Source organism: Plectropomus leopardus, chromosome 2 (genome assembly GCF_026936395.1).
Source record: "Plectropomus leopardus strain MGB_pleo_1.0 chromosome 2, ASM2693639v1, whole genome shotgun sequence".
Taxonomy (NCBI): Eukaryota; Metazoa; Chordata; class Actinopteri; order Perciformes; family Serranidae; genus Plectropomus; species Plectropomus leopardus.
The window spans coordinates 20,824,501-20,834,694 of NC_142177.1; positions in this window are offsets into that span (position 1 = coordinate 20,824,501).

Genomic DNA, 10,194 nt, shown 5'->3' on the forward strand with positions numbered 1-10,194 from the left:
AATATTAGGGTGTTTTTGGTCCTTTTTGCAACTTTCTATGCCATGGTGTGTCTCAGCAGGCCATTTTATGTTGTTTAACGTGGTTTTCAGCTGTTTTTGGGACATGCCATATTTTGACATTTTTGCCATACTATAGCCTTGCATTTTCGCTCATTGTTTCAATGTTAAATATTAGGGTGTTTTTGCTACTTTTTGCAACTTTCTATGCCATGGTGTGTCTCCGCAGGCTATTTTATGTTGTTTATTGTGGTTTTTAGCTGTTTTTGGGACATGGCATATTTTGGCATTTTTGCCATACTATAGCCTTGCCTTTTTGGTCATTTTTTGCACATTTCAAAATATGGTGTTTTTGGCCTTTTTTTTGACATTTTCTGTGCCATGGTGTGTCTCAGCAGGCTATTTTATGCTGTTTAATGTGGTTTTCAGCTGTTTTTAAGACATGTCATATTTTGACGTTTTTGCCATACTATAGCCTTGCATTTTCGTTCATTTTTTCGACGTTAAATATTAGGGTGTTTTTGGTCCTTTTTGCAACTTTCTATGCTATGGTGTGTCACGGCAGGTTGTTCTAGGCATTTTAATGTGGTTTTCAGCTGTTTTTGGGACATGCCATATTTTGACATTTTTGCCATACTATAGCCTTGCATTTTCGCTCATTTTTTCAATGTTAAATATTAGGGTGTTTTTGGTACTTTTTGCAACTTTCTATGCCATGGTGTGTCTCTGCAGGCTATTTTATGTTGTTTAACGTGGTTTTCAGCTGTTTTTGAGAAATGTCATATTTTGGCATTTTTGCCATACTATAGCCTTGCCTTTTCGGTCATATTTTGCACATTTCAAAATATGGTGTTTTTGGCCTTTTTTTTGACATTTTCTGTGCCATGGCGTGTATTAGCAGGTTATTTTATGTTGTTTATTGTGGTTTTTAGCTGTTTTTGGGACATGTCATATTTTGACATTTTTGCCATACTATAGCCTTGCCTTTTCAGTCATTTTTTCGACGTTAAATATTAGAGTGTTTTTGGCCTTTTTTGCAACTTTCTATGCTATGGTGTGTCTTGCAAAGCTTTTTTTTATGTTGTTTAATGTGGTTTTCAGCTGTTTTTGAGACATGTTATATTTTGACATTTTTTGCCATACTATAGCCTTGCCTTTTTGGTCATTTTTTCCACATTAAATATTAGGGTGTTTTAGGTCCTTTTTGCAACTTTCTATGCCATGGTGTGTCTCAGCAGGCCATTTTATATTGTTTAATGTGGTTTTCAGCCATTTTTGGGACGTCATATTTTGACATTTTTGCCATACTATAGCATTGCATTTTCGGTCATTTTTTCCACATGCCAAAATATGATGTTTTTGGCCTTTTTTGCAACTTTCTATGCTATGGTGTGTATTGCAAAGCTTTTTAATGTTGTTTAATGTGGTTTTCAGCTGTTTTTGAAACATGCCATATTTTGACATTTTTGCCATACTATAGCCTTGCATTTTTGGTCATTTTTTCAACGTTAAATATTAGGGTGTTTTTGATCCTTTTTGCAACTTTCTGTGCCATGGTGTGTCTTGCAAAGCTATTTTATGTGGTTTCACTTGGTTTTCAGCTGTTTTTTTGGACATGTCATATTTTGACATTTTTGCCATACTATAGTCTTGCATTTTCGGTCATTTTTTCCACATGCCAAGACATGGTGTTTTTGGTACTTTTTGCAACTTTCTATGCTATGGTGTGTCTTGCAAAGCTTTTTTATGTTGTTTAATGTGGCTTTCAGCTGTTTTTGAGACATGTTATATTTTGACATTTTTGCCATACTATAGCCTTGCATTTTTCGCCATTTTTTCGACACACAGCTTTGAAGATCCTTGGATCGACCTTAATAAGTAAATACACATAACATAACATCATGCAATGGACTATAATGAATTTAGTAATTACTTAGACATGGGATTATTAATATTATACAATAAATGTAAAGCATGATAGAATTATAAAGTGGAATATGACATTACAAATAACTATGGCCACTAGATGGCAGCATGGCTCCATCACAGAAAAGGAATAACATATTTTACCTAACTCCCTCAAATTAAATAATAAAGAAATGGGAGTTGGTTCTACTTACTCAATAAATCACAGAGATGAACTTTGACCTACTAGGAGAAAGTTTAGGGAACGAGGTTTACCATGCTAAATTACAGTATTTTTGGCCCTTGTTGCAGCTTCCTATGCCATGGCGTGTCTTGGATGGCTATTTTATATTGTTTAATGTGGTTTTCAGCTGTTTTTGGCACATGTCATATTTTGACATTTTTGCCATACTATAGCCTTGCCTTTGTGGTCATATTTTCTACTTTAATATATTGGGGTGTTTTTGGTCCTTTTTGCAACTTTCTATGCTATGGTGTGTCACGGCAGGTTATTCTAGGCATGTTAATGTCGTTTTCAGCTGTTTTTGGGACATGTCATATTTTGGCATTTTTGCCATACTATAGCCTTGCCTTTTCGGTCATTTTTTCAATGTTAAATATTAGGGTGTATTTGGTTCTTATTGCAATTTTCTATGCCATGGCGTGTCTCAGCAGGCTTTTTTATGTTGTTTAACGTGGTTTTCAGCTGTTTTTGAGAAATGTCATATTTTGGCATTTTTGCCATACTATAGCCTTGCCTTTTCGGTCATATTTTGCACATTTCAAAATATGGTGTTTTTGGCCTTTTTGACATTTTCTGTGCCATGGCGTGTATTAGCAGGCTATTTTATGTTGTTTATTGTGGTTTTCAGCTGTTTTTGGGACATGCAATATTTTGACATTTTGCCATACTATAGCCTTGCATTTTCGCTCATTTTTTCGATGTTAAATATTAGGGTGTTTTTGGTCCTTTTTGCAACTTTCTATGCCATGGTGTGTCTCAGCAGGCCATTTTATGTTGTTTAACGTGGTTTTCAGCTGTTTTTGGGACATGCCATATTTTGACATTTTTGCCATACTATAGCCTTGAATTTTCGCTCATTTTTTCGACGTTAAATATTAGGGTGTTTTTGGTCCTTTTTGCAACTTTCTATGCCATGGTGTGTCTCCGCAGGCTATTTTATGTTGTTTAACGTGGTTTTTAGCTGTTTTTGGGACATGGCATATTTTGGCATTTTTGCCATACTATAGCCTTGCCTTTTTGGTCATTTTTTGCACATTTCAAAATATGGTGTTTTTGGCCTTTTTTTTGACATTTTCTGTGCCATGGTGTGTCTCAGCAGGCTATTTTATGCTGTTTAATGTGGTTTTCAGCTGTTTTTAAGACATGCCATATTTTGACATTTTTGCCATACTATAGCCTTGCCTTTTCGGTCATTTTTTGACGTTAAATATTAGGGTGTTTTTGGTCCTTTTGCAACTTTCTATGCTATGGTGTGTCACGGCAGGTTGTTCTAGGCATTTTAATGTGGTTTTCAGCTGTTTTGGGACATGCCATATTTTGACATTTTTGCCATACTATAGCCTTGCATTTTCGCTCATTTTTTCAATGTTAAATATTAGGGTGTTTTTGGTCCTTTTTGCAACTTTCTATGCCATGGTGTGTCTCCGCAGGCTATTTTATGTTGTTTAACGTGGTTTTCAGCTGTTTTTGAGAAATGTCATATTTTGGCATTTTTGCCATACTATAGCCTTGCCTTTTCGGTCATATTTTGCACATTTCAAAATATGGTGTTTTTGGCCTTTTTTTGACATTTTCTGTGCCATGGCGTGTATTAGCAGGTTATTTTATGTTGTTTATTGTGGTTTTTAGCTGTTTTTGGGACATGGCATATTTTGGCATTTTTGCCATACTATAGCCTTGCATTTTCGTTCATTTTTTTAACGTTAAATATTAGGGTGTTTTTGGTCCTTTTTGCAACTTTCTATGCCATGGTGTGTCTCAGCAGGCCATTTTATGTTGTTTAACGTGGTTTTCAGCTGTTTTTGGGACATGCCATATTTTGACATTTTTGCCATACTATAGCCTTGCATTTTCGCTCATTTTTTCAATGTTAAATATTAGGGTGTTTTTGGTACTTTTTGCAACTTTCTATGCCATGGTGTGTCTCTGCAGGCTATTTTATGTTGTTTAACGTGGTTTTCAGCTGTTTTTGAGAAATGTCATATTTTGGCATTTTTGCCATACTATAGCCTTGTTTTTCGGTCATATTTTGCACATTTCAAAATATGGTGTTTTTGGCCTTTTTTTGACATTTTCTGTGCCATGGCGTGTATTAGCAGGTTATTTTATGTTGTTTATTGTGGTTTTTAGCTGTTTTTGGGACATGTCATATTTTGACATTTTTGCCATACTATAGCCTTGCATTTTCGCTCATTTTTTCGACGTTAAATATTAGGGTGTTTTTGGTCCTTTTTGCAACTTTCTATGCCATGGTGTGTCTCAGCAGGCCATTTTATGTTGTTTAACGTGGTTTTCAGCTGTTTTTGAGAAATGTCATATTTTGGCATTTTTGCCATACTATAGCCTTGCATTTTCGGTCATTTTTTCCACATGCCAAAATATGATGTTTTTGGCCTTTTTTTGACATTTTCTGTGCCATGGCGTTTATTAGCAGGCTATTTTATGTTGTTTATTGTGGTTTTTAGCTGTTTTTGGGACATGGCATATTTTGGCATTTTTGCCATACTATAGCCTTGCCTTTTCGGTCATTTTTTGCACATTTCAAAATATGGTGTTTTTGGCCTTTTTTTGACATTTTCTGTGCCATGGTGTGTATTAGCAGGCTATTTTATGCTGTTTAATGTGGTTTTCAGCTGTTTTTAAGACATGTCATATTTTGACGTTTTTGCCATACTATAGCCTTGCATTTTCGTTCATTTTTTTGACGTTAAATATTAGGGTGTTTTTGGTCCTTTTTGCAACTTTCTATGCCATGGTGTGTCACGGCAGGTTGTTCTAGGCATTTTAATGTGGTTTTCAGCTGTTTTTGGGACATGGCATATTTTGGCATTTTTGCCATACTATAGCCTTGCATTTCCGGTCATTTTTTCCGCATGCCAAAACATGTTTTTTTTTAACCTTTTTGCAACTTTCTATGCTCTGTTGTGTCACGGCAGGTTATTCTAAGCATGTTAATGTCGTTTTCAGCTGTTTTTGGGACATGTCATATTTTGACATTTTTGCCATACTATAGCCTTGCCTTTTCGGTCATTTTTTTCGACGTTAAATATTAGGGTGTTTTTGGTCCTTTTTGCAATTTTCTATGCCATGGTGTGTCTCAGCAGGCTATTTTATGCTGTTTAATGTGGTTTTCAGCTGTTTTTGGGACATGCAATATTTTGACATTTTTGCCATACTATAGCCTTGCATTTTCGCTCATTTTTTCGATGTTAAATATTAGGGTGTTTTTGGTCCTTTTTGCAACTTTCTATGCCATGGTGTGTCTCAGCAGGCCATTTTATGTTGTTTAACGTGGTTTTCAGCTGTTTTTGGGACATGCCATATTTTGACATTTTTGCCATACTATAGCCTTGAATTTTCGCTCATTTTTTCGACGTTAAATATTAGGGTGTTTTTGGTCCTTTTTGCAACTTTCTATGCCATGGTGTGTCTCCATGAGCTATTTTATGTTGTTTAACGTGGTTTTAGCTGTTTTTGGGACATGGCATATTTTGGCATTTTTGCCATACTATAGCCTTGCCTTTTTGGTCATTTTTTGCACATTTCAAAATATGGTGTTTTTGGCCTTTTTTTTGACATTTTCTGTGCCATGGTGTGTCTCAGCAGGCTATTTTATGCTGTTTAATGTGGTTTTCAGCTGTTTTTAAGACATGTCATATTTTGACGTTTTTGCCATACTATAGCCTTGCATTTTCGTTCATTTTTTTGACGTTAAATATTAGGGTGTTTTTGGTCCTTTTTGCAACTTTCTATGCTATGGTGTGTCACGGCAGGTTGTTCTAGGCATTTTAATGTGGTTTTCAGCTGTTTTTGGGACATGCCATATTTTGACATTTTTGCCATACTATAGCCTTGCATTTTCGCTCATTTTTTCAATGTTAAATATTAGGGTGTTTTTGGTACTTTTTGCAACTTTCTATGCCATGGTGTGTCTCTGCAGGCTATTTTATGTTGTTTAACGTGGTTTTCAGCTGTTTTTGAGAAATGTCATATTTTGGCATTTTTGCCATACTATAGCCTTGCCTTTTCGGTCATATTTTGCACATTTCAAAATATGGTGTTTTTGGCCTTTTTTTTGACATTTTCTGTGCCATGGCGTGTATTAGCAGGTTATTTTATGTTGTTTATTGTGGTTTTTAGCTGTTTTTGGGACATGTCATATTTTGACATTTTTGCCATACTATAGCCTTGCATTTTCGCTCATTTTTTCGACGTTAAATATTAGGGTGTTTTTGGTCCTTTTTGCAACTTTCTATGCCATGGTGTGTCTCAGCAGGCCATTTTATGTTGTTTAACGTGGTTTTCAGCTGTTTTTGAGAAATGTCATATTTTGGCATTTTTGCCATACTATAGCCTTGCATTTTCGGTCATTTTTTCCACATGCCAAAATATGATGTTTTTGGCCTTTTTTTGACATTTTCTGTGCCATGGCGTTTATTAGCAGGCTATTTTATGTTGTTTATTGTGGTTTTTAGCTGTTTTTGGGACATGGCATATTTTGGCATTTTTGCCATACTATAGCCTTGCCTTTTCGGTCATTTTTTGCACATTTCAAAATATGGTGTTTTTGGCCTTTTTTTGACATTTTCTGTGCCATGGTGTGTATTAGCAGGCTATTTTATGCTGTTTAATGTGGTTTTCAGCTGTTTTTAAGACATGTCATATTTTGACGTTTTTGCCATACTATAGCCTTGCATTTTCGTTCATTTTTTTGACGTTAAATATTAGGGTGTTTTTGGTCCTTTTTGCAACTTTCTATGCCATGGTGTGTCACGGCAGGTTGTTCTAGGCATTTTAATGTGGTTTTCAGCTGTTTTTGGGACATGCCACATTTTGGCATTTCTGCCATACTATAGCCTTGCATTTCCGGTCATTTTTTCCAGATGCCAAAACATGTTTTTTTTTAACCTTTTTGCAAGTTTCTATGCTCTGTTGTGTCACGGCAGGTTATTCTAGGCATGTTAATGTCGTTTTCAGCTGTTTTTGGGACATGTCATATTTTGACATTTTTGCCATACTATAGCCTTGCCTTTTCGGTCATTTTTTTCGACGTTAAATATTAGGGTGTTTTTGGTCCTTTTTGCAATTTTCTATGCCATGGTGTGTCTCAGCAGGCTATTTTATGCTGTTTAATGTGGTTTTCAGCTGTTTTTAAGACATGTCATATTTTGACGTTTTTGCCATACTATAGCCTTGCATTTTCGTTCATTTTTTTTACGTTAAATATTAGGGTGCTTTTGGTCCTTTTTGCAACTTTCTATGCTATGGTGTGTCACGGCAGGTTGTTCTAGGCATTTTAATGTGGTTTTCAGCTGTTTTTGGGACATGCCATATTTTGACATTTTTGCCATACTATAGCCTTGCATTTTCGTTCATTTTTTCAATGTTAAATATTAGGGTGTTTTTGGTACTTTTTGCAACTTTCTATGCCATGGTGTGTCTCCGCAGGCTATTTTATGTTGTTTAACGTGGTTTTCAGCTGTTTTTGGGACATGGCATATTTTGGCATTTTTGCCATACTATAGCCTTGCCTTTTTGGTCATTTTTTGCACATTTCAAAATATGGTGTTTTTGGCCTTTTTTTTGACATTTTCTGTGCCATGGCGTTTATTAGCAGGCTATTTTATGTTGTTTATTGTGGTTTTCAGCTGTTTTTGGGACATGGCATATTTTGGCATTTTTGCCATACTATAGCCTTGCCTTTTCGGTCATTTTTTGCACATTTCAAAATATGGTGTTTTTGGCCTTTTTTTTGACATTTTCTGTGCCATGGTGTGTATTAGCAGGCTATTTTATGTTGTTTATTGTGATTTTCAGCTGTTTTTGGGACATGCAATATTTTGACATTTTTGCCATACTATAGCCTTGCATTTTCTGTCATTTTTTCGACGTTAAATATTAGGGTGTTTTTGGTCCTTTTTGCAACTTTCTATGCCATGGTGTGTCTCAGCAGGCCATTTTATGTTGTTTAACGTGGTTTTCAGCTGTTTTTGAGAAATGTCATATTTTGGCATTTTTGCCATACTATAGCCTTGCATTTTCGGTCATTTTTTCCACATGCCAAAATATGATGTTTTTGGCCTTTTTTTGACATTTTCTGTGCCATGGCGTGTATTAGCAGGCTTTTTTATGCTGTTTAATGTGGTTTTCAGCTGTTTTTAAGACATGTCATATTTTGACGTTTTTGCCATACTATAGCCTTGCCTTTTCGGTCATTTTTTTCGACGTTAAATATTAGGGTGTTTTTGGTCCTTTTTGCAATTTTCTATGCCATGGTGTGTCTCAGCAGGCTATTTTATGCTGTTTAATGTGGTTTTCAGCTGTTTTTAAGACATGTCATATTTTGACGTTTTTGCCATACTATAGCCTTGCATTTTCGTTCATTTTTTTGACGTTAAATATTAGGGTGTTTTTGGTCCTTTTTGCAACTTTCTATGCTATGGTGTGTCACGGCAGGTTGTTCTAGGCATTTTAATGTGGTTTTCAGCTGTTTTTGGGACATGCCATATTTTGACATTTTTGCCATACTATAGCCTTGCATTTTCGCTCATTGTTTCAATGTTAAATATTAGGGTGTTTTTGGTACTTTTTGCAACTTTCTATGCCATGGTGTGTCTCAGCAGGCTATTTTATGTTGTTTAACGTGGTTTTCAGCTGTTTTTGAGAAATGTCATATTTTGGCATTTTTGCCATACTATAGCCTTGCATTTTCGGTCATTTTTTCCACATGCCAAAATATGATGTTTTTGGCCTTTTTTTGACATTTTCTGTGCCATGGCGTGTATTAGCAGGCTTTTTTATGCTGTTTAATGTGGTTTTCAGCTGTTTTTAAGACATGTCATATTTTGACGTTTTTGCCATACTATAGCCTTGCCTTTTCGGTCATTTTTTTCGACGTTAAATATTAGGGTGTTTTTGGTCCTTTTTGCAATTTTCTATGCCATGGTGTGTCTCAGCAGGCTTTTTTATGCTGTTTAATGTGGTTTTCAGCTGTTTTTAAGACATGTCATATTTTGACGTTTTTGCCATACTATAGCCTTGCATTTTCGTTCATTTTTTTGACGTTAAATATTAGGGTGTTTTTGGTCCTTTTTGCAACTTTCTATGCTATGGTGTGTCACGGCAGGTTGTTCTAGGCATTTTAATGTGGTTTTCAGCTGTTTTTGGGACATGCCATATTTTGACATTTTTGCCATACTATAGCCTTGCATTTTCGCTCATTGTTTCAATGTTAAATATTAGGGTGTTTTTGGTACTTTTTGCAACTTTCTATGCCATGGTGTGTCTCCGCAGGCTATTTTATGTTGTTTAACGTGGTTTTCAGCTGTTTTTGAGAAATGTCATATTTTGGCATTTTTGCCATACTATAGCCTTGCCTTTTCGGTCATATTTTGCACATTTCAAAATATGGTGTTTTTGGCCTTTTTTTGACATTTTCTGTGCCATGGCGTGTACTATCAGGCTATTTTATGTTGTTTATTGTGGTTTTTAGCTGTTTTTGGGACATGGCATATTTTGGCATTTTTGCCATACTATAGCCTTGCCTTTTCGGTCATTTTTTGCACATTTCAAAATATGGTGTTTTTGGCCTTTTTTTTGACATTTTCTGTGCCATGGTGTGTATTAGCAGGCTATTTTATGCTGTTTAATGTGGTTTTCAGCTGTTTTTAAGACATGTCATATTTTGACGTTTTTGCCATACTATAGCCTTGCATTTTCGTTCATTTTTTTGACGTTAAATATTAGGGTGTTTTTGGTCCTTTTTGCAACTTTCTATGCTATGGTGTGTCACGGCAGGTTGTTCTAGGCATTTTAATGTGGTTTTCAGCTGTTTTTGGGACATGCCATATTTTGACATTTTTGCCATACTATAGCCTTGCATTTTCGTTCATTTTTTTGACGTTAAATATTAGGGTGTTTTTGGTACTTTTTGCAACTTTCTATGCCATGGTGTGTCTCCGCAGGCTATTTTATGTTGTTTAACGTGGTTTTCAGCTGTTTTTGAGAAATGTCATATTTTGGCATTTTTGCCATACTATAGCCTTGCC